This window comes from Stegodyphus dumicola, chromosome 4 (assembly GCF_044657685.1).
Source record: "Stegodyphus dumicola isolate Sdum_Otavi_A_Nest chromosome 4, ASM4465768v1".
NCBI classification, from domain to species: domain Eukaryota; kingdom Metazoa; phylum Arthropoda; class Arachnida; order Araneae; family Eresidae; genus Stegodyphus; species Stegodyphus dumicola.
In genome coordinates, this window is record NC_140771.1 from 4,892,718 (window position 1) to 4,917,826 (window position 25,109).

General features: G+C 35.1%; 1 protein-coding gene across 2 annotated transcripts in view; it reads right to left on the minus strand.

Annotated features, from left to right (window-relative positions):
- The window catches only part of LOC118188907 (papilin-like), a 345,995-nt gene that overhangs the window by 103,049 nt on the left and 217,837 nt on the right, over window positions 1–25,109 (minus strand). The window lies entirely within an intron of this gene.

Consider the following 25,109-nt stretch of genomic DNA (forward strand, 5'->3'; position numbering starts at 1 on the left):
ACAATACATATTCTTTGGACTAGCATGCTTCCGTTGTGCTTGCAGTTCAGATTTTTCAACTTGCTGTCCTATGGGAAAAAAACTGGTTTTGGAGATGAGTCGGCTACGTCAGTTGTCTCCGTTAGCTCAGATAAACCCCAGTGGGAACGGCTCTTAAAAGGTTGGGAACCGTCGATCTTACTATGATATTATAGTTTACTTACTATGATATATCGTGCAATCCCATTTGTTGACATCCCGAATCTAGTATTTATTAAGAAATAATGCTTTAGAACATAATGAGATAACAATACAATTTCCACACAATTTGAGATTCACAAATTAAGTTTGATTATCCATTTTGATATACATAAATAAAAAAAAGAAAATCATCAACGCAACAACAACAAAATAATATATATAGATATAATACTGGGAAACAATGCTACAATGAACTGTATTAATAACATTCATTAGGTGCCCACTGGGGTCAAATCGTTAGAGAATAACATCAAAAACGTTGAGCTAAGAATTTAAGATGTCAGGAACTTCAGAAAATTTCAGCTTGAAAAAAGAGAGAGAGAAAGGGGGGGAAATACGTCATAAATTTCGAGAAACACTGTCAAGTTTCAGACAAAGTGTCCTTTACTGACCCACCCAGAACTGGTGCCACAGCAGGTGCGATTCAGATATAGCTTTGTGGGCAAAAAGGCTAGGGCCGGCCCTGGTCCACAGCTGCAGTTTATATACTGCTGCTCTGACAGAAGAAATTCTATTTCTGTTTAGGCCTAATAACCAGGCAGATTCGAGCTGGCAAGAACAGCCAGATTTTTTTACACTATTTTATTAATACAAAGGCTGCTTTATCTCTTAAGATATTCATCCAGACTAATACTAATGGCTTCCCTTCTCTCTTTATATTTTATGGTATATCTGAGAGAATACTGAGGTCGACTTTTATATTAATTACGCTTTTCACAATAAGAAGCTCCCATACACCCTCTTTCCGAAAGTAAGGAGATGCGTTGGAAGTTTTACGGCGAGAATTAATGTTTTCTTTCTAGGCTTTAGACCCAAACTTGCTGATGTCGTGAACGAAAACGCATTCCTCTTCTGTCTACTTAAACGCATTACGCTTTAAACATTACTTGGATTGCTGAGCAGATTATCCAGGAACATCATTTTGTCTTTCAGCAAATTTCTTCCAGTAAGAGAGAAAAATAGCTACAAACAAGCTGTAACTGTCCATCCTAATAGCGCAAGAATCACATTCGGATCTGCCAAGTTAAGACTCATTCATAAGGGCATTTTCAGATGTCATTTTAACTAGTATTGACTTTTTCTGTCGTCTGTTGCAAAGATTAAATAAATTCAAAGAAATTCATTTTTATTCACATTTTACGCCTAAAATATTCCTAACTTTTACTTTTAAACAGAAAAGTCCATTAAGATTCCCTCTGGATAAACTGGATAAAACTTGTAACCTGAGTAAGAATTTGATACTTCCACCTTAGTTTGGTTTGGTTCGTTATGGCAAAGCACTCGAGGGCTATCCGCTTAACACATTGAGTGCCACGCGAGTTTGTAAGAAAATGCCCTTTAGCCACGAGCGCTGCTACCATGCCTCAATTGTTTCCTTACTCAATTTTTTGCTATCACCCAAATACGAGTGACGCTGCCTGATCAGAGTTTAGAATGTCTAGAGCGAAATATTTTGGGTCATGCATTCAATTTAAAAGCTTTCCTCAAGAACGAAGAAAGGGTGTGAGATTCGAAAACTATTTCTTTTTCCCCATACATTTTTTCTGTAGTGATAACCAGTTGAAATTTTGTGTTAATTTTGTTGCCCCCAACTTTTTTCATTGTCTGAAAGAAAAATTAAAGAGCAATTTTTAAATTAATCACATAGCAGTGAAGAAAAAACTTGTTGAGAGGTTTACAAAAATTCGAATAGCAACGATGAAGAACACCCGAGATTTTCCAGAAAGATAATAAACAAAATTACATCTCCAGATTATGATTCGAATAGCAACGATGAAGAACAGCCGAGATACTGATAAATGCACCGGTGATAAATGTGGTGTATACATATTACTGATTATATTTTACAAGAATTGGTTGTTTAGGAAGAAGGAAAAGTTGATACCAAAGACAGCACAAATCATTTAGTGAATGGAATGAACGAACATTTTCATTTTTTTCTTCAGCAATCAACAATCACTTTTTGAAATATACTGTATCTCCTAAGAACTGTCACCCGAATATGGATGACGCGGTCTGATAAGAAATTTTGCCATCACCCAAATACGAGTGACGCTGCCTGATCAGAATTTTCTGCCTCCACCCGAATATGAGTGATGCGGCAGTGAAAGTACGAGGGGTGTTTTTAGGGCCGTTTGAAAATAAAAACCAAATGAAAGAAAATTTTCAAAAACCAAATTTATTTTCAGATTCTACATATGTTTCCTTATTTTTCAACATAGTTGAAAGTTAGTTTAAACAACTTATCATACCTTAGAACTAGATTTTGAATACTTTCTTCATAGAAACTTGCTACCTGCTCCGATAACCAAGAGGCCACGGCCGTTTTTTATCCTAGACTAGACACTTCAGGAAATTCGTTTGAAGGAGTTCTTATGATGAAGCATCTGTTCTCAAGAACGTTTGCTTCATCCAGTGGCGTAGCTAGGATTCCAGCGCCCGGGGACAACTGAAAAATTTCGCCCCTTTCTGTGTGCCAATAATGGAAAACATTTCATTAAAAACTTTCGTAGCATCAGTTTGGCAGAACTTAGAGGCTGCGCCCGGAGACAGATGTCCCCCCTTGCCCCACCCTAGCTACGCCACTGGCTTCATCTGAAGCCTCCACATCGTCTGTGATCGCAGATGGGCGACCAGAGAGCGGGACTCATCATGGACGTTGTAGCAGCCAGCTTTGAAGTCTGACTGACGTACGCACTTTGCCTCCATTCACGGCAATAGCTCCGTAAACTTCACAAATCTGCTAGTGAATGTCTGCAGTAGCAGGAAGCACAGGTTTTTTGCTGACCAAAAACGTGGCGAGTGATTTGATAATCTTGAACATTTTAAAGACACAGAACAGACCGTACAAGTTGAAAATGACACAGCTGCAAATGACCACAGTTGTAAACATTCAATTCTATTTGTTTATTTGTGTACATATATTTATAATTTCACCATCAACTGTAATGTATGGTATTGTATTGCAATGTCATTGTCATCAGCAACTGTATCTCCCGGCCATGCTCTGTACCACAAGTTCTCTATGCCCTAATGATTAACGTTTCAATGAACACCGATGCGTGGCGTAAGTACGCCCTGTGGAGGTGTTCATCTCAAGACAGTTAGTGTGAAGGAGCGACACCAGTTCTGCCAATGGCGATGTGTTGGTGCTTCCCACACTTAGTCCTGTCCTGTTTCCAAGGGACGCCGGAACACAACGCAAGCACTCGTTGCCACCCGCGCGACACGTAGTAGTGTATACAACAAAACGGCCCTTACTTTAAAAACACGCTACGTATTAAAGGGGCGGATAAACCTTCGTGGAGGCCTTTCTAAGGGAACCTGGCTTGTGTACAGGTTACATACGGGGAAAACCATCATGCAGCCAGTCCGTTATTCGATATTCAAGCCCCGGACCGAGTTACCAGCGTTCAGCGGCATTACGTCCGGCCGCTGATGGCCTCTTTCGCCTTTACGTTTTGATAACTAGAAAGGACAGATAAAGGAAAGAATCGAATGGAATTCAAAAACATATGTTGTTAATGCTACTGTTACAAGCATTTTCGTTTAACAATAACCTATCTCAATTCGATTGATGATCGCGCATTTTTAAGAGATGGTTGGTTCACTTAACCCTAATTACAGCACACCAAAAATGAACGTACACTTCGAAGTGATTTATGTATAAAAATTATGAATGATTAGCTATAAATGACCGAAGGACGAGATTTTGCAAACGTGGTTAGCATAAATGGCATATTAATGACGTTTTTTGATTCACTGCTACGATCATAAAAATAAGCCGAATATGATTTGCATTTTATCTGCAAGAAAAATAATTATATTTTTTTTCCTTATCGTATACATTTAAATCTATATGTATTTTATATAACGAGGGAATTAAGAGCTCTGATCTACGTTTATTACAGCTAAAGGACGTAATCCACATCATTACAAATACGGAGGGTTTCAATTCGTTATTAAAAGAATATGGGCGTGCTGAAAGTCTAAGACCAAGCTGTCAACCGGATTAAAAAGGCATATTTCATAGATTTCACTTCAGAGGAACTAACTACATGCGAAACGCGGTGATCTGATGCTCGTCAGCAGAAATAGCTAAAGACGAAAAGTATTTTGCGAGATAAATTGGATTGACTTGAACTCTCCCTTTCATGAGTCACATTATTTCTACTGCAGTATACAAAGCTTTGGGTGTTGCAGCTTGGAATTTATTTCGAGACAACGCCTAGCAGTAACAGTCAGACGTAATTATGACAACGCGTCGCAGTCGCAAGCATACATCTTGGCGGAGGAAGGGCCTCATCTTTGAAAGATTCTGCAAAAAAGGGCATTTATTTCACAAAGCTGGCGATGAGACTAGATAAGAAATGCGGCAATCGTCTCGTAAAAGGATCGCAAACAGCTAGACGGAGGACAGCCACACTCCGTATCCCAAGTTTATGATGCCGTGCGGATATATATCAGTCTCAGGTGGGACAAAGTTATGGAGGTCAGACATCAGGCCGCGCGACAGCGAGCTGTATCTTTAGACGAATGGCATAATGAGAAAAAAATAAGAGATATAAAAAATTGCGGGCTACGAATGAAAGTTAAAAAAATGTTGCCAGATAAGAATTGTTTTATTCGCAGTTTTGAATTTTCTTGAGCGAAAACTCTCATTAAAATTGATTTAAAACTCCCCCCCCCCAATGGCGGTCACTTGCTTAAGCCGGCATCGGCCCCTCCTAAGGCCAGATGTGGTAGTAATTTTATTATGGAGGCACCCAATAGGTGGGCCACCTTTGCCTCCTATGAAGGGGCAGATAATATCATCCCTACCTTCTCCGGGATTCGAATCCGGGCCCTTCAGTACCGCCGTCAGTCTCCCCTAACCACTATGCCGTCTGGGCGGCCCAATTGATTTAAAACTTTACGAATTAATATCAGCATACCAAAATTCCTAATAAATTCTTAAATATAAATTTAAAGTTCCTTCTTTTATGCTTTTCAGCAAAACACAATAAAAATAGTATTAACAGAAAAAGAATCAGAAGGGTGGGGGAAATGTGTCATATAAGCGAAGAAAAGGAATTTTGAATACGGTTCAATTCCTACGCTTTGCTATATAAGAATATTTTGTTTACAATCGATTTCTTTAACAATTTAAAACAAAAAGATCATTCATACAGTGAAGTGGAGTCTGAACTCAAGTCTCCCTTGCATGAAATGTTAAGAAACTTGGGTTTAGTTTTCTCCAGCTTTCGATACTAGATATGATGGTAGATTTTACTGGTGTTTAATGTTGTTAATCAAATATGGCAAAACACTTGGTTTACTTAATTACAGCAAAGCACACTAGGGCTATCTGCCTGAGAGGAGAGATACCTTCGGGGAGGGCTATTTACGGGAAACTGGCTCGTATACACGTTACACACGGGGAAAAACAACGAAAACGCCCATGCAGCCAGCCCGTTTGCTTGGAATCGAACCCAGATCGGAACTACCAGTGTTCAGCGATTTTGCCGCTCGGCCGCTGGAGTGCCACCAAAACACATAATAACTTCATAGAAGCCATTTTAACGAAGGTGGTTTCTATTCATATTGCAATGAAGAAAAACAAGGAAATGTCCAAGCAGCCCCCCTCCGTTTGCTTGAATTCGAACCCGGGGTCAAACTATCAGTGTTCAGGCGTCTTATTCTCGCGGCCATTAATGTATAAGGTATTTCTCCCGCCTTCTTAGCATGCCTTCGTGGTGTAATGGTCAGCACACTCGGCGCGTATTCGAGAGTTCCGTGATTCGAGTCCCGGCGAGGGCACTGCACATTTTTTATCTGCTTGGAAATAACCTAATTTCTTTACAAATAGGTCGTTCGATACTTACAGAAACTGCATTAAGCGGAGCTTATTATTAACTAACCGGTAATTTTTATATATTTAATCTTTTATTTTCGTCATCACATAAATATTTTCTTTCCTTTCATTGAGTAATAACGGGCTCTTTTAGTAATTAGTGTAATACGATCTTTAAATACTTAAGTAGTAATCATTTTCTTGGTTTTGCATCTATCCCCATATAATTTTGCTTTTTTATATTCCTTTGCTGAAAATCTGTCTCAGCATAATTCATCTTACGGCTTCTTAAAAGTGCTTGAAGCCTTTATAAAAAGGCGTAATTAAAATATCTTTGAGTCATTAGTAGTTTAAAAACGGTATTAAGTAACTTTTTTTGGTGAAAAAGAAAAAGCTTCAAAGGTCTAGTTTCAAAACAGGACAATTTTTAAATCATATCTTATAATAAAAATACAAGATTCAAACAGTTAAATGTTTACTTGTCTTCATGAGAAAGAAAAATTCTGACTTCGCAACAAGAGATATTTTGCATCGCATTAAATAAAATATAAGCATCAGATAGTAGAAAAACTATCTTCTTTTAACTCTTTAATAGGATAATTTTCTTGGAAGAAAGGCCACTTAATAAGAAACTTGGAGGTTTTATTCTCTCAAAGCGCTTAAGCATACTCCGATCACAAATTTAATTCTCAAAATCAAATTCTGGGGCTCACTTTGCGAACAAAAAACTATTTTTACTTTTATTTTTACTTCTTGCCTCTATATTAAAGTGACCAAATTTTCATAGAGACAAAGCGGGACAAACGGAATGAAATGAGAATTGTAATTTAGTTATGAAAGCAGACCAATAATTCAAAAAAATGTATTTTATTGTATACATTCATTTACTTTTCTATAAATATACAAAAATATATTTATTATTAACTATTAACTATTGGCAACTATAAAAATATTTGTAAAATCTATAATTTGAATATTATGTTTTTTAATCAATTTAAAATTTTATTAAAAAGAATTATGGTTTTCTTTCACAGTCATATTTTTTATCCAAGTAAATATTTTGCAATAGATTCGGATCATTTATTGAAATGCCGTAAAATTTCTCACATGAATTGGTCGAATTATATTTTACGCTTGATACATATTTTAAACACTAATTCAGAAGTCAAACAATAAAAATCAGCGTTATATTTTCAAATTTTCACAGGACTAGTTTCGATGGTTTTACCGGACCACCATCGTCAGCTGAAAAAGCCATATTGGTCTGCTTTTTGCAGTTGACGATGGTGGTTCGGTGAAACCATCGAAACTAGTCCTGTGAAAATTTGAAAATATAACGCGGAATTTTGTTGTTTGACTTCTGAATTAGTATTTGTTCGGCGTGTTATTGTGTCTTAACATATTTTAAAGTTTAAATGTTCAACTGCGTTTTTTCACTTGTACATATTTTATTGATACTAGAAAAAAAAAAACGTTCTATTGCTGCATTTGTTCCTGGAAAGGAGAGCGCATGTTCTACAATTTTCAAAATATTTTCATAAGGAATATTATTCTGTAAAAATGAAGGAATAACTCCGTCCATTTTTTGTCTGTTTCCACATTTGGAGACAACGAACATTTAATTTTTTCTTAAGTAACGCATATTTTTAAAAATGACACCTCATCAAAACGATCATTTTCGCAAATATTATTTTTCGGAAAGTGGTTACTAATATATTAAAAAAGATTTTTCCACATTTTCCCATAAAATCTCCTTTTTAAATATCCCTCAATGAAAATTTTGAATGTCCTCGAATTGAACTGTCCGTTCTTCAAGACATTCCAAGCAGTTATTATAAAAAATTCTGACTTCTTTCAGAAAACAAGGTCGTTTAATGGCAACTTGTTCTTCCAACCTAGTGATGTCCTTTCGAATAACTAAAGGAACGTAATCGTTATCAATTCGTTCTCGCAATTTTGTTTTTAAATTATTGATTTCATTTGACACTTCCGTAATTGAAATTTTGTCCCCTTCAATTATTTTATTACAGCATTGTGAAATAATGTAGCTTGATTGTGGTGGAACTGATGCCAAATTTGTGATGTGTCATTTTCAATAAAGAGCTGCAATATTCTTGGACATTTATCTAATAAAAAGTATGATTTTAATGGTTCGCATATTTTAAAAATATTTTCTGCAGCTGGTAAAAGAGCTAGCCATCGTGTTTTGCTGTAACCAATAATTCTTTTATATTCGATTTCTGCGCTTTCACAAAAATCCTTCAAACTTTCAACACGCACAGTGTTGTAATATAAAAATACGAATAAATTCTCGCATTAATATTTTCAAGATCCACAGGAAGTAAGTCAGATGCTGTTTGAATAGTACTGTGTAGAATGTGCGCTGCACAACCTACCCGAATAATTTATTGGTTCAAATGTTCGCTAAGTTTCGTAAAAACGTTATTGATGCTTCTTCTAGCTTTTCCACCAAAATTTGCATTAGTGTTATCCTCACAATAGGCAATAATTTTATTGTTAAAATTATTACTTTTTAAAATAGTACTTATTGAATGAAAAATTATTTGTGAAGTTTCCCCCCGGGCAATGAAACAAAATCTAATATTCTAATTTTAATTCCTATTTCTGGATCAAAAAGTTAAGCCTAATTTTCCAGTTGTGGGAAATAATATTAAATCTTTGTGGTTGGAAGCATCATAATATATGGATATAAGTGTGCATTTAATTTATTTCTTTCTGCAGTTGTGAAAACGAATATAGTGAAAAAACATTACAAATAATTGCTTCGGTTTTTCCTCGGACAAAGTTTTGATCATTTGCGACATACAATCAATTGATCTGAAACTTCTGATTGTGGTTTAGGGTGTGGAAAGCAAATAGCCCTTCAGCTAATGCTAGCTCTTCCTCCGTTCATACATATTCCTTGATGAGACGTAATGTTAATGATCGAACACCACCGAGTGAATCTAACTCGTTACATCGCCCAATTTAATTTACTCTGTATGCATTTTATATGTTTTTTATTTATGTATTTTTTTATTTCATATAATAATTAATAAATAATAGGTAATATATTTTTACAGTACATTTAAAATAAGAAATGCAGATGTTTTCTAAAAAGCAGGACATTTTTAAAAATCGGCGGAACGCGGGACTGTCCCGCCAAAATCGGGACGTGTGGTCACTTTACTCTATATGCATTTCCAATCTATTTATACTAGAATAATTTCAGTGCGGAAGACACGTTAATTTATGAATTATTCCTACAATAATATCAACTGAAAAAAAATGTTCGTGAAGTAACAACGAAAATAATTAGCCGAAATGGGCGTTAGCCCAGAAGGGCTATTAAGCTCAAAGCGGCATTTTACGTCGAATCACTTTTCAAATTGTTGCCACCAAATATTATCACCCTGTATTATATTTAAAGAAACTAAATAATGAAAAAGCTACATGAATGTATGTATGTTTCTCGCATTGCGAAAAAACAACGATGTATCTAGAGTCATCAAATTTTGAATAACGTAGTCCTTCACCGGAACATGGATACCTGAAAGACCAAATTTGCATTCTGGAATTTGTTTTAATGTCTATTTTATATTTTGTAAAACTTTAACGAATTTTTGATTGAGAAAACAATTTCAAAGCGAGCAGTGGCAACACTGTCCGGAATAAAAACATTTTCATCTCCAGCGCGCGAGACTGTCTATTCGAAATTCTAAAGATAAGTTATTTCTAAATACTTTTAGCCCAATGTGGCGTTAGCCCAAATGCCCTTGAAATGTGTATGTGTCTGGGAATGGAAAAAAACGCGCGTAATAATCTGAAAGCTTTCAATTTTTTTTTTAAATTATTCCTTTATTAAGATTTTCATGGCCATGTAATTAATTATTTTAATCGGTTGAGCTACTTCGTTACATCCTTCGCTAATAAATCTCCGATGCTTTGATGTTACGATTTATGTTACCGACTCACAAAGCGTTCATCTGTCACATAAAATATGCCCGGCGTAAACTCTCAACTAAATAATGAGGGAGATTACGGTGAAACGCTGTATTTTCTTATGGTAAACCAACTATACGTCTATCTCCATCATCTTCGTCGTTTAATGTTAAGTATTCATATTGCTTAAAAGTAAATATGTTGAATCTACAGAAGTTTTACTTTTCAACTTGCTACTTTAGTGATATCTTTTATATAAAAAGATAAGTCAGTCAGTTTACCTGTTAAAGAAAATCTAATAGCACTTATAAAAATATGGATGGCATGCAATGCCTGTTTTGAACAGTATCCATTCGGTGAAAGATTACGCCAACATTTTATGGTTTTGTTTGGTTTACATATTTAATGACAAAGCACTCGAAGACTATCTGCCAATGGAGAAGAATGCCTTCCAACTTCACCTTCCGAAACCTTCCTTTAAATATTGACTTCTTTCCAGTTATTTGAATGCACGCGCGCTAGTCGATTTGCATTTTGGCAAGAAAGTGTGAGTTGAAAGAAAGAGATAGAAAAGCTGCTTAATCATACAATAACTTATTATAAATCAAAGCTTCCGAAAAATTTAACTACATCCTCGATCTCGCATTTCACGTTCTAAGACATTTTTTAAAATAGATACGAAATTTAGATTTAGCTATCATCAGCGATTTATTTTTATCACATGCACCACTTTTCCTCTGCTTACATCTCTTTAATGATGCAAAAAACTTAAGACAACTTTAGAATTTTAGTTAAAACCGTAAAATGCAAAAAAAAAAAAAAAAAAAAAAAAAAAACATCAAATTGGACTATAAACACATCTACAAAAAGAAGCAGATTTAATTTAAAAATCATTAACAGATTTCTCGTTATTTATCAAGTATCACGGTATATCTGCTCTACCAGCTATCTGTTTGCATCAGTCGTCGAATCACACCTGCCTGATCGATGATTTCATTGAGATTTCTATCGTGGCAAATTAAAAATAATCACCGTTAAAGTTACAGTCGTGAGCTTTTATTTATATCCTTTTACGGGTATAATAAAAGCTCACGGCGTGCAGTCGATAGGCTTTTGTTGTTACGATGCTATACGAAAATGATGCGACGTGTTTTTTGGGGAAGGGGGTGTTACTGCCTTCAGTTTTCGTTATTTATTTATTCATTTACAGAAAGCTTACAGACAGAGAGGGAAGCAAGCAAAAAGAAATTAGACAAAGACATTCAGAATACTTCTTTTCAGGTGAAGGTTTTGTTTTTTCTACTTTTCCAAGCTTTTGCTTTCTCAGCATGAATGCAGACAAGCTAATTCAAGAGTAAAATCATAGAAGAGTCCTTAAATTATTCATTTATGATTAGAAGGCTTCAAAAAACTCAGCAAGCTTTATTTTCAAATTTTTTTTTTTGCTCTTTTGACATGAGAAAGAAGTAGCAGAGAACAAAAAAATCTTTGATGTATACCGACAACATTTACTATTTCTTTCAACAAATATATAAATTAACGTGAACCAGGATTTAACACGAGAAATGAGACTAATATAAACCTGCTATTCCACTTTTTTTTTTTTTTTTTTTTTTAACAAAACGTTTACGGAAATACGTTTTCAAGAAGACAATGCTATTCTTGAAAATTATTTTGTTAAAAAATATGTAATTAAAAGACAGATTATATAGAACTTGCAATATCATGTGGGCAGTTTTTTTTAATTCAATTTGCATATATGGCAAAATTATAAATATCTGAACAAAAATGAATTTATAATTTGAGAAAAAAAAAATAGAACAAAACAAAAGTAAAAATAAAAATCTGAAAAGGTTCAGATTTGAATGTCGTCCCAAAAGGGGCTTCCCCCCATTTTAAAAATTTTATATGATAACGGCACAGTTGGTCTCTGTTCTTGTACTCTCTCCTACTAACTGTTCTTTCTTTTACCATTTTAGTCTCCCGTATATAATAGAGTGGGGGGGGGGAAATTCAATTGGTTGCTTTAAGAGCTATACGAAGCTTCTGATCACGTGATATTTTGACAATAGTTTCCGGTATAATCTGGCAGCCTAGGGACCAGTACCAATTCAGAACATCATTTTTCCCCTCTAGGATTAATTGTCGTCGTGTCACCTGTTAATTTGAAAAACTGATAAGGAAAATTATTCGAAGAAACTCAGGTTCGAGACTAATAGCTCCTTTCGGGTTAAAAATGCGATTAATATTCAATTTTGGAATAATTTTGGAAGAACGTGCACAGCATTAGCGCATCTTCCGCTGCAGCTCGCCGATGAAGTATGGTTAATAATAGAAGAAAACTGCTCGCAGGAACCGAAGTGATGAGTAATTTTTGACTATTCTGTCAGTCAACAAGGGTTGGGCGATTCGCTCCGGAAATGATTCAAAGAACTGATTCACGCTACTCAGCGAATGAATTTTGATTCCGGAAAACGAAGTGGCGGCTCTCTTACAGTTCAAGCAGAGCTCTTGTAGGATACATGCCAGAAACAGAGATGCGCCATTCGTTCACGAACTGATTCACTGATGAGAGAGAGCGAACCCTCGATTCGCGAAAAAGGGGAGAGCACTTTTAGAATTTATCACCGAAAGCTCTCGCTTAGAAGCGTGCCAGGAAAGTTCGATTTCCATTTTAGGGAAGAAAATAATGTTTATTCTCAAATGTTCAAAATGAGTTTAATTTTTATCATACATATCCTTTCTGATATTTTTTTATTATTATTCTAGAAATTTTATTGCTCTATGCAAAAAGAACGTTTTAGGGAATCCGAAAACTACAACAGGAGGGAGAAAAAATCAGATTCAGGAGTTAGCACTTGATTGAGTCGAATCTTCCGATCCCACTACACCTTCGATTCGTTTTTCGCTTCCCACCACATTAACCGTTCCTGATCCCACTGCTAGTTTGATTCGCTCCGCTCTCCACTCTATCCTTGCTAACCGCTCTTGATTCACTTCTCGTTCCCGAATTAAAGATGAACGTAATTAAAAAATTAAAATTAAATAAAATGTAAAGAGATAAATTAAAATTTACTAAGCGATTTGTAATATAATTTTATTGCAAAAAATAAAATTTTCGAGATCAAATTTCTACTGAAATTGTTGTTCGGTTACAAAAAAGATGCGCTCCGACTAGAATTATGATTTATCCCCAAAACTAAGAAGTACTCCAGTAGGCTCCGACGCAATTTAATCCTCCTAAATTATTTTAATAATTTTGTTATGAAATAAAGGCAATAGTGTATTGTCTTTTTATATTATTCAAATGAATAAAAAATTAAAAATAAGTAAATAAATTAACACTTAACTTCGTTTAACTATAACTAGCACAGAACAATACGCTATAACTGAGAGTTTTACAGTATATATAAAGGAAATAAATATTTGATTTCCGCCCTTACATGATTCAATTTTTATTCCTTCTTAAATTCGCAATGATTTCTCTTGAAATGAATATCATAAACTGAATTCTAGAATCTAAAAAGAAAATCGAATTTTTTAAATGCGCAAAAATCATCAATGGATAACTGAAAATAAATATCAGATGTAGATACATACGACTTCCTTGTATGGCCTATTAAATTAAACACATTTTTTGCTGCATTTCATTTAAATTTATTTCCTTGAATTCCATTAGAGATATATTTTTCATTGAACTAATTCAGTTCTCCCTTCGCGGCAAGGCAAAAATACATAAAAACTCAAAACATCGTCATTTAAAAACTGTAAAATATAGAAAAACATAAAACAATTAAAAAAACAATTTTGTAATTAAAATTAAAGTTTCTACGCAAAAACGAGCAATACCACCATCGCGCAAGAAGACAGATTTTTTTCGCGCACAAAACTGAAAGTTTACATTTGGTCCCACTCGGCAAAAAGACACTGGAGTTGGTGCACAAACTATTCTATTAAGAATTTTAAATGTAAACAGATGGCGGAGTCGTTAGGCTTAACAGCACTTGTTTAAATTGTTGATAACTCTAAAAGTATTGCAAACAGATTAACTAAAGGCATAAAAACCTAAACCGGAATATATGACCGACATAACTCAATCCCATTTAAAGGGGAAAATGCGGAATTTACCAATATATATATAAACTGATAAATATGCATGTAAGAAAAATAAAGAATATGTAAAAGATCAAATTAGCAGAGTAAATTAATTTTCCTTCTAAACGCACTTGCTTTCTATGCTTTGGTTCAGCTGGACTACAGTCTGTCTGCTCCTTCTTTCTTACATAGTGCAGTTCACAAAAGCCAGTTACCTCATGCAAGGAACAGAGGCCTTTTCAAGTAAATGTCTTAACACCCCTGTGAACCTAAGACAAAACACACTGGTTAGCTCAAGATGATAGCCTTATTGATGGAAATGTTTGTTTAGAGGTACTACGGAGCCTTCCCATTTTGTAAAATCAGAAATTGCAAATGAAAGATAGTAAAAAGTGGTATTATGATTTCTGAAAATGTTACCCCTTTGTATTTATTATAGTAAAATATAATTTATCAATATGAAAATTAGTATCATAAATATTTAGGTGTCTTACATTTAATTATAACTAATGAATTATGTAAAAGTTTTTATATGTGATACTCTGTGATAACAAGAATCTTCCCTGAAGAGATATGATTAGGAAAACTCTTAAACAAAAAGACTTTTGGACAGAAATGCTGAATTTAATAGGACTCTAAAAATTAATATTTATAAATTATAATTCATAATTATTTATTTAATTATTCTTAATCAAAATTTTATGATTTATGTTTTTCTTCATCTTCTTGATTTATGTTTTTCTTCATTTATTCATTTCTTTAACGCTTTTTCTTTAAAAAGAATTTTGAAACTTCCTTTTAAAGGAAGTAAAATACAGGGAAGTAAAAATAGCCAATTTTTATACAAATTTCAACAAAAGCTTTAAAGAAGCAACAGAAAGGAAAAATACATCATAGAGAGCAGTAGTGCCCAACCTTTGGCCTATCGCTAGCACATTTCCAAAACAACAACATTTTTATTAAACATATTTCCAAAAAAAATCTTATGTGATACATCTGCTTCATTCCGAAATATTAATTTCGGCAAATGGTTTTGCGATGAATAATAATATTGGTTGAACTTTATGGAAATCAGAGAAGTGGAGTTCAAAATTATTTTTCAGTGCATTTAGGTTTTCCGAGTATTTCTCTGTTTCAGTTGCCTTGTAGTTATTAATAGGGCTTGATAAATTCTGAAAATGGGTGAAATTTGTTTTTTTTTCTTTCAACATCGGAATGAAGCAATAAGATTCCATGTTCGCTATCAAGTTCATCAGTCAGCAATCAATTATTTTATAACGTCTTACAAGATATCTCTTATGATTATAAATGCTTACCATATTTTAACAATTAGGAAATATAAATGAATGGTTATTTTTAAAATAATTTTTTGTCATAGTACCTAATCGGGCTGGCGAGCACAAGGTTGGGCACCACAGATATAGAGGCCGCCAATTGATATCTCTGTCATTAGTTAGTTAATTTGCGTGTTCTGACACGATACACACATTGTATCGTTCAGAAAACGATGTATACATATTGTTACAACGTACATATAATTGCAAACCGCCTTTCGAAAGATGATATTTCTTTCACTTTTTTTCTAAGAGCTTGTAGAATTACACCTTTCTAAAAATCCATCTCCTTTCTTAAAAAAAAATTCTTGTATCGTGCCAAATAAATACGTTTCAGAAAAACACATTATACGTAAACAAAGTATAAATTATGAGGGAGCGGGGACTACTGAGATAACATCAACCCTTTTCTTAATTAGAGGAAAGATGCAGACACGAGAGGCAATTATTTACACCGTAGCTAATTGAAAAAAAAAAAAAAAAAAAAATAGCAACGAACCCTCTAGCATTTTGGGATAATTAGTCGAGGCAACTCTCATTTAACCAGATTACAATCTCTTGGCTGGGTCGCGACCCTCTGGCGTGAATGTCATCCATTTTCAAAGACCTTGACACTACTTACACTACTTACGATGCCAAGCGAGAAGAGAAATATCTCCAGAAGTACAATGGACTAATTGACTGCAGACATAATGTGAGCCTTTGCTGATAGCATAGAAGACAATTTTTTTTGAAGTGACATTCACAGTGGTGAAAAACAAAATTGGTCGAGAATACAGTGTTTACAAGCGGGATATCTGATTCGCTACGATTTCTTAGTTTTCGTTTTTTAAGTCTAGTTTTACAAGATTGAAAGCTTTAAATGGAATTTAAACATCAATAATTTATTACTTACAGCACAAGTGAATTTCTAGTATTTCAGCGGTCTCAAACTCAAATGTAAGATAGGAAAACAGCTGAATGACCATAATTTGTCATAATTTGCCATAATTGGCCATAATTTGCCATAATTTGTCAAATTTTCGACCCTCGATCACTGGTTGTAATACATTGGGGATACACTCAGACCTTCGTGACCATGAGGCCACATCATTATATATAGCATTATCAATTTTGTAAAGCTTCCTCTGATCGGCGAAAATAAGCCAGTCCTCAACAAAATGTTTCGCGTCTCCAATTGCATTACAAGAAGCCCAAAGTTCATTATTTTGTAAGTTGAATCTCTTAAAATAATAGGAAAATCTCCCGTGGCCAGTAAGGATTTGGTTTAAATCAGTATTGTTAAAAATAGCCATTTTGTTAGAAATTCTGACAATTTTTATGTATCCTTCATTTTTTGGTGAATTTTCCCATAGGATTCAGTGTAAAATTTCTTCATGTGTGTGATGACCATCTGTTTAGATCATGAAATTTCAATAAAAGGGATATCCATATCGGAGGTTGCCTCCTTGGCCAGACAGTTGGCCCTCTCGTTTCCAATATGCCAGACGTGAGCTTTGAGCCAGTGTTGTTTACATCTAAATAGCCGTTCAAAGCTTGTAAACAGTTTTTGATTTTCAAGATGATGTGATTGACGTTGTCTGGGCGGGAGAGAGACTGAAGCAGCGACAAACAATCCGTGTAAATATGAATCGCATTTTGAAAGGCAACACATCTGTTAATCCAAATTAAGGCTTGATACAGAGCCTCGCATTCCGCCTGAAAGGCAGAGTTATGGTTATTTAATCTAAACTTCATATAGTCGATTTCGATTACTGGTTAGTTGACAGAAGCTGCATTAAGCCTTAATCCAGGAATGGGCAAACTTTTACGGTCGCGGGCCAAAAATCGAAAACAAAAAGTTTGGCAAACAAGATAAAATTTTCTAAAATTATAAAAATAATATACAAGTATTACAATTTAAATATGTTGATGAGATAAATGTAATTGCGATTTCATTTTTAAAAGTTCCTTATATTAAGTTTCGAAGTGCTGATTCTAAGAAACACGAGGCTAAATGCTCAGCTGTCAGTCTCCTTCTGAAATAATTCTTTCTAATGTTCATACTTGAAAACACTTGTTCACATATATAAGATGAAGCAGCAAATATAGCACTGATTTTCTGGGCGTGAGATATTAAATTTGAGAAACTTACTTTCGATAATGATTTGTAAAATTCTAACTTTGGCATATTTAGAAAAAAAACCGCTTGAAATGATTGTTAGATTGCAACTCAGTTACCGTATATACTCGCGTATAAGTCGACCCCCCCCCACTTCGACATAAAAAATTCGTAGAAAATAAGAAACCCGCGTATAAGTCGGTTCCCCACTTCCGAAATCGATCGAGAAACTTCGAAAAACATTTTTTAAGTACTACATTTATTCAAAATCATCTGAGAAAAAAAGTAAATGTACGATAAAAAATACCTTGGTAAATAAACAAAATCAAAATCCTTCAACGTCCGATTCATGGTCAGATTCGCCAAACATTTCATAGAACTCTTCTGTCGTCATTGGCTCGTCATTATACATATTTTCAGTCTCGAACTCTGTATTGTTACAATCACTACTACAGCCTTCGTCGTCATTTTCACTTTCAAAAACAGCATCATCTTCCGTGCCGTCTAGTTCGTTGCTAATACAACATTTTTTAAATGATTTTATAATCATTCAGAGGGTATTTCGCAGGCATTCGATTTTTCAGGGGCAAAAACATAAAAATTTCCAAAAGTGTCCACAATTTTGGCCACCACTGTAGTTCGTCACATAATTTAAGTCATGAAATTACTTCAAGCAAGTGACTTATTTGATAAGTCGTCCAATTCGAGTGCGGGAAGAAAACAACTGCGTTATACAAAGAAATTTTTGAACTTCCGATTCTTTTAATTTTTTTATGGCCCCGCGTATAAGTCGACCCCCCCCCACTTTGAAGTCTTTCCCCCCCAAAAAAAAATATATCGACTTATACGCGGGTATATACGGTAATTCAAGCTGCAAATCTGACCTCAATGCTTCACAGTTTAGCTTGAAAGGCATGGTAAAAATATCCAGATCTGTTTGAATGACACTGAAATCTTCAAATCTTCGTCGAACTCAAAATGCAGTTTTTTTAAAATCATCTTCATAATTCTTAAGCTTCTCTTCATTTACTGAGGGTATTGAGTTTAACCTCGAGAAATGAGACAAGTCGTTCTTAGCAAACAGATTAAGTTTTCTTATTAAGTTTTAAGTTAAATAAAGTTTTTTCTGAGAGGTCTAATTCACCTATATTGGATTCCCATATGTCTGCTCCCCGAGAAAGAAATAACGCTTGTTAGCGCCAAACTACAGCTATAACTAACAAAGAACTTCCCATTTTAACACTTTACCGATTAAAAGTTGTCTGCGTTTGCTATTTCCGTCAATTTATGTTTTATAGAACAAAAATAAAAAAACACAAAAAAATCATCAGCCCTTTGGAAAAAAAAAATAATAATAATAATAATAATAATATTTAAACATAATACAAGTAATATTAAAAATAATAAGTAGAAAAAACGATGGTATATAATATATAAATGCATATTTCTTTTAATTTGCCTAGGTCCGACAAATTAAAATTCTATCTCCGGCGGGCCGTAGTTGGCCCATCCCTGCCTTAACCACTCCGTTTTGAGAACTACGTCTCATAATTCCTCAGATATATCTGGTTATTTTGAGTAAAATGTTTTGTGGATGACGATGACAAAAATGGCGTATTTTGAGAAGCGAAAGAGCATTAAGTTCTGATAAGCTCGGGAAAATATTCAAACTCTAAAAGAGATTGAAGAGGTTTGTGACCTCTCCTCTTCGGAGATTTTCGAATAGCATTGGTGATTCCGATAATTCAGAGGAGATACCAAAGATAACGGAAGCAATTGATATCCAATAACGAGGAGATTGTGCATATCAAAAGCCAAAAAGGATCCAGAAAATAATTATTGTTGCAAGGATATAGCATACACAACGAACTTAGCTATGAACACATGCCTCTATGCAATTTGATGGGAAACTAGATCTCATAGCCACTGCAGACAAGGTACTCATTTAATAATTCAGTGACTTCTGAATTATTATTTGTTCGGCGTGTTATTGTGTCTTAAGGTACTCGTTTGCTAAGCAAAAGCATGAGGAAGAGCGTAAAGTAGTTTTTTCTCATTCACACAGCAGAAATTTTGCAAAGATCGGCATTTAATCACAGTATAGAATTTATAAAATATTATTTTAAATATGCAATTATTTGATGCTGCAAAATTTTACGGTCACTTCTACCTTTCCGCTTTCATGCTAGAATGCAAATTTTAGTTTAAGTGAGGATTTGAGATTGTTTTTGTCAGAGCGTGTTCTGCCTGTTGAAGGCCACGTTAACAGTCGATATTCCACGATAGCATTCCTGTCTGCGGCGTTGCTTTATTCTTGTAAACGGTGCTGTTACGCCGTATAGGTTAGAGCCAACTTGCGCGTTTTAATAGTTCTGGGTAGCCTTTGGCTAGCTGAAGACATAGATTTAGCTTAAATTGAATTCCTTACTTTTGAGTTAATTTTGAGTTTTGCGCAAAAACTGCTGGCTTGTTTTCTAAGCACCAAGACTGTCCTCTGTTCAACTTATTTGCGTTTTTAATAAAAGGGTCTTTTACATTCTGCTTACGTTTCTGTTTGCTTAGCTAGACATCGCGATAAGTCACTAAGTTCAATTTAGAATCTTGACTTAATCGTATGTTACCAAAGAGACTGACACTGCACAAAGTTTTTATATTCTTCAGCTTGAATCTTAACTCTAGATGGACAAAAGTGTTATTACACGGTTCCGTCGACTGTCGCTCTTTGTCTTTGAATTTTGGGTCCAAACAGGAGTTCTCACCATTCCACACCTTTCATACTTCGCCCCATGGTGATTTCTTATTTGCTCCAAGTTCTAATCTTAACTGAAGCATCTCAGATTTTCCACAGCAAAAACATTGAAAAATATATCATTGGTTGAGGAAGAATTAATTTTAGAAGCGCTTTAACCCTTTGCGGCACAGTATGACGGTCTGGACACATCTAAAAATTTCCTTCTGCACGCACAGAAAAATTGAATGAAAAAGGATTTACAGGTTACTCTGAACCTTCTTTATTGATAGTAGATGGCAGCTCAACACAGATTAGTCCATATATTTTAGCCATGTTTAGTTTTTTAAGACCCTCATTTTTCAAAGAAATCTTCCAGATTTTTTTATGGTATAAAAGGAATTGCTTGAAAAGAAATTTCTGTGTTATTTTTTGGCTGTATGCTAATCTTCTTATTCTATATTAGTTTTAAATTTTTACCTTAAAATCTTGCCTAAAATCAAACGGCGAACCCTATGTGTGCCCAAACCGGGCTCACCGATCATCTAGGACAACTGAGAGTCTGTATTCTTCGTTTCTCCGCATCTCATCGGTCAGTTCATTGACAACAATGCTCGTTTCAGCACTCTTTTCGAAGCTCTATTCAATCAGTGTGCCCACTTTGGGCACACCCACAGAATTAAAACGATAAGTGCTATCTTCACAAAATTTTACTTGTGTACTCCTCTAGGCCTAAGGTAGCGTGCCGGAAAGGGTTAAAGACTTCTAGAACAGCTAGTGAATGTGTTTTGTTGCAAAAATGTATATATGTCAGAGATGAATTTAACATCAGAATTATGGACCCTATTCCCGAATAGAGCGGAGAAGGGGGAAGGAAAAACCTTCAGATGACAGGGAAGTTTTTATTTTCTGAAAATCCTGTTAACTTATTTGCCTGTCTTACCTATTCAAGTAAAATAATCAGAATTTTTACATAATTTCTTTACTTTTTCGACGAGAGAACAACGAGCGGTTTTAAAGGGAAAATTTTAAGAACACTGCATAATACTGACATGTAAATAAAAATAATAAATAAATAAAAACCTTAAATTTAAAAAAATATTTAAAATAAATGAAGCTTGGAGCACCCCTTCCCCCCAAAAAAAATCAAAATTCGGAACTACGACCTTAGTTATTAAAGTATCAGAGTCTCTTAAAACATCATTTAAAATTAATTCCTATATTTCGGAAGTAAGATAATCTAACACTAGATGGCAGCACCACTTTCTCAGCGAAGAAATTTTCTTATTGGTTTTACACTATTTTCTATGAGAATAAATATTTTTCCCTAACTAAATTAATAATTTTTTACTTATTAAATGCATGTTATTTTATTTACTTCTTTCTAGCTGAATTTAAAGGCTTCAAACTTGTTCACAAATTCTCATATTAGTTCTCTACTAAATGCAATACGTCATTCACTCTACATTTGCCAGAGACGTACGGCAAGCCGAAATATTTTGTTTCAGATTATACTCAGAAAGAGCCTTAAACACTTCACTCTGTTCGAATAAAAAGTGAACTACGAAAAAAAAATTTCTTTCATAACATGCACTGCTATAGTGTAAATTTTGCTATGCACCAAGAGCGTAAGTCTAGATTTATTCAAACTTCTGCTGTTTTTAACAAAAATATATTATTTCATCGTAATTTTAGACGTTATTCATCAAAAATTGTTTACGTATTTAATTTCTGAATATATATATATATATATATATATATATATAAAAAGGTCATTTTGAAATATTTAATAAACATACAAACATATTACGACCTCAGATTAGTCACATTTCATAAGAACAAAACATAATTCCTACGAAAATCTTATTATTACTACTGTATTGTGTATTTTGTTTAAAGAATACTGTCCGTTTTGCTTCCGAGTATGATAATTCTAAGAACGTCAATACTACACCTTTGCACTGCAGATAGCAACATGTCGTCTCTTCTTTAAATATCCCCCCAAATATGTTTCTCCACTATTAAGCTGCTGTTTTGTATCGTAATGACATATTAGGTAATGAAATGCAGGGTTAACCTAAAAGGAAATGACAGGATAAAGGCTTATAATTTGAAAGGTGTTTGTTTCTATAAGGAAGTAATTTAGACTGTTTAACAGAAGTCTTCAAGTTTATGATCTCCTCTTTTCGTTTGTTTTCGTAATGTTTGCGTCACATGAGCGTTCTTGATGACAGTCAAATAATGTAATTGCTGATGAGGTAGAAAAGGCTTGTCCTGCGCTTGTGTATGCTTAACGTATCGTGTCGTATACGACATACGCGTCGCTATACCAAAGAATATGTATTGTTAAGAAAGAAAACTTCGCAGCAGCAGGAGTGGCTCCTTCGAACGAAAAGGGAAACAGCTGTACATGCGTAAAATATCTGTCGCCAAAACGCGGCAAAGCTCGAAGCTGATGTCGAAGTTCGAACAGGCTTATCAAGAGTTTAAAGCTGTGTGACTCCATTTTTTTTCTCTTCATATTGACAGATATAAAATCAGACATCAAACTGCAATATGAATAACGCAAGTTCAACTAGTAAAGCAAAAAAGCACGAAAATCCGAGTTTAAATTATCGCGAAAAGTCAACGAACGATTCGTACACGTGGCGGAGGAGGAAAATCTCGGCCAGGTCCGGTACATCAAAGGATTTGTAAGGACCCTTACAAATTCTTTGGGTACATCACACAGGGGGAAATTCTCGCCAACAGGTTCCGTAGCCAAATCCTTTGACGAATTTTCCCTCTTCTTTCTACCGGCGTAGAAGACGAACTGGTTTACATTACATCTATGAGGACTTTCCTTCTTTACATAGACGTTCTTCGGCTACACGACACGATAGTCAGACTCTCTTACTGTCGTGTTGTATAATATCGTTTTAGAATGGTTGGTTATCAAAACTCATAAAGAAATCAATCTATGACTGAGGCAAGAACTTGGAGGAAATGACTGATTGTGTAAAGGGAAATTATTGAGAAACCACTCGGATCAAAGAAAACAGCGAATGGTATTCGTGAAACATATAGGCTTTCGATTATTTTAGCCTTTTTCTGCGTTGGAATTATCCGGTTACTCCTGCTGCTTTTTGCTCCTGCTGCTTATCCACTCCTGCTGCTGCGAAGTTTTCTTTCTTAACAATACATATTCTTTGGTATAGCGACGCGTATGTAGTATACGACACGATACGTAAGCATACACAAGCGCAGGACAAGCCTTTTCTACCTCATCAGCAATTACATTATACATCAGCAATTATCTACATCAGCAATTACAACATATTAGGCATCAGTAGTCCTATCATCGGCTGTAATATTGACCCCCAACCTATCCCGACAGGCCCACCAGCGGTCGAGCGGTAAAAACCGCTGAACACTGTAGTTCGGTCCGGGGTTCGAGTCCCGGCGATCGGGCTGGCTGCATGGGCGTTTTCGTGGTTTTCCCCATGCGTAACGTGGATACGAGCCAGTTTCCCTTAAAAAGACCCCCACGGGGCATCCCCCCTTTCCGTGTAGTGCCCAAGGGCGGAACACGTAATAAGTCCCCCCCCCCGAAAAAAAAACCTATCCCAACAAAACGACTTTGTGAGTGTGATGTTAGATGTACCACCAAGATCTGCTTCCTCTCTCTCCACCTGAGTTACCTGTGGTCGCGTAGCAACGGGGCACTAATCGCCCTCCTCTTGTGACAACCGCAGGTATTTAACTCCTGTGTCCTGACAATGAGGACTTCTTATTTTGACTTTAGCCCAGTGGATTTTCCTTCTTTCTTAAGCGAATGCTTTCTCTTCATTATATCCAACTTTTATTAACGCTGATATGGAGATAATTTCAATTATTTGCAAAGGTACTCCGTAAGCAAACGCTTTGGTCGTTGGTCGAAGATCTGCTCAAGCCACCCATGTTGGGAAACCACCTACAGCTTGATAGTGGCCCGTTAGCCGCTCCCCCCGACCGAGGAACGTAGCGACCCTCCGCCGCAGAGAGAGGCGGACCTTCAGAAGGGCCTGAGACTTACACAAGCAGCTGGAAGAAGTGAATGATTGCAAATAAGGAATTTAAAATTCACAAAAGACTGTTGAATGTCTTGAATTCAGGAAGCCACAAAGTGCATTTAACATTTTGGCCACCAGAAGTCCTGGTTTGACAGCGTATCATTGATTTTTGTAAGGATGCAACAAAGACCAAGTTTTATTCCTTCCTGTTCAGCAATATCTGGACTGTCTCAATAACGTTATCATAAGAGCTGCTGCAGCTTTGACAAGGAAATGCTGAGACTTGTTTGAAAAGAACCTAGCTATAACATTGACAGTCCTTTTGCGACCCTGCAACTTTACGACAGTAGGAATATAAAATAAAATCGTTAAATTATTTTAGCAGTCAGTCTTGTGTTGACAGGGTACTGTATTTTATTTTATTTTGGTTTCAAATTTGTAATAAAATATTTTTTTCATTTAAAGATAACGATAAATTTTCATTAATTTTATGCCATACCCGGTGATCCAAGTACTAACCAGTTCTGTGCTCCGTTAATGACAGATAATAGGGATTTTACTGTAATAAAATGTATCTTACTTCGATTCAAAAATAAACTAGCGTTCATTTCTGAAAGTCATCAATTTCTTTGCATGATTTACGAAGGACCTTTTCTGAAAATTTACATTTATATCCTAATACCAATTACGTACAAAAAAAACTAAATACATGCTAATATGTTCGAAATTAAAACAACTTCAAAATGAAAGTGTTCGAAATGAAACTTATGAAAAAGTACCGAATTATCAAATGTAACAAGGAAAC